General features: G+C 42.3%; 1 protein-coding gene across 1 annotated transcript in view; it reads right to left on the bottom strand.

The window, feature by feature from the left end:
- Positions 1-1,316, bottom strand: part of RAPH1 (Ras association (RalGDS/AF-6) and pleckstrin homology domains 1) — a 69,705-nt gene that overhangs the window by 19,621 nt on the left and 48,768 nt on the right. The window lies entirely within an intron of this gene.

Genomic DNA, 1,316 nt, shown 5'->3' with positions numbered 1-1,316 from the left:
GTTAGGTGCCATCGAGTCAGTGCCAACCCATAGCGACCTTATGCACAGCAGAACGAAACACTGCCCGATCCTAGGCCAACCTCACTACTGTTGCCACGCTTGTGTCCATCGATGCTGCCACTTGACCAATCCATCTCCTTGGGGGTCATCCTCTTTTTCTCTGACTCTCTACCTTACCAAACATGATATCCTTCTCCAGCGACCGCTCCCTCCTGACAATATGTTCAAAGTATGAGAGATGAAGTTTGGCCATCTTGGCCTCCAAGGAGCACTCTAGCTACACTTCTTACAACACGGATTTGTTGGTTCTTTTGGCAGCCCATGGTACTTTCAATATTCTCCAACAACACCATAAATCAAAAGCATCAATTCTTCTATAGTCTTCCTTATTCACTGTCCAGCTTTCGTTTGCATATGAGGTTACTGAAAATACCATGGCTTGGGTCAGCTGCACCTTAGTCCTCAAGCTGACATCTCTGCTCTTGAACACTTTAAAAAGGTTTTGCGCATATTTGCTTAATGCAATACGTTGTCTGATCTCTTGACTGCTGCTTCCGTGAGTGTTGATAGTTGATCCAAGAAAAATGAAGTCCTTGACAACTTCAATCTTTTCTCTGTTGATAAGAATATTGTTTATTGGCCCAGTGATGAGGATTTTTGTTTTCTTTATATTGAGATGTAATCCATACGAAAGGCTGTGCTCTTTGACCTTCATCAGTAAATATTTTAAGTCCTCTTCACTTTCAGCAAGCAGGGTTGTATCATCTCCAATCCTGATGCCACGTCTTTCTTCATAGAACCCAGCTTCTCGTATTATTTGCTCAGCATACAGGTTGAATAAGTATGGTGAATGAACACAACCTTGTCGCACACCTTTCTAAAGTTTAAACCATTCAGTGTTCCCATGCTCTGTTCGAACAACTGCCTCTTGGTCCAGGTACAGATTCCTCATGAGCACAATTAAGTGTTCCAGAGTACTCCACAATGTTGTCCATAGCTTGTCATGATCCACACAATCGAAAGACCTTGCACAGTCAATAAAGCACAGGTAAACATCTTTCTGATATTCTCTGCTTTCAGCCAAGATCCATCGGACATCAGCAATGATATCCTTCATTCCACGGCCTCTTCTGAAATCTGGCTTGAACCTCTGAAAGTTCTCTGTCAATGTATGAATGTAGCTGTTTCTGTATTACCTTAAGTAAAACTTTACTAGCATGGGATAGCAGAGATTGTCTCATGATTTCCGTATTCCGTTGGGTCACCTCTCTTTGGAATGGTCATAAATACATATCTCTTCCAATCAGTTGGCCAGA

The sequence above is a fragment of the Chrysochloris asiatica genome, unplaced genomic scaffold (assembly GCF_000296735.1).
Source record: "Chrysochloris asiatica unplaced genomic scaffold, ChrAsi1.0 scaffold00045, whole genome shotgun sequence".
Classification (NCBI taxonomy): Eukaryota; Metazoa; Chordata; class Mammalia; order Afrosoricida; family Chrysochloridae; genus Chrysochloris; species Chrysochloris asiatica.
The sequence above is the reverse complement of the archived record's forward strand: the minus strand, read 5'-3'. Positions and strand labels throughout refer to the sequence as shown.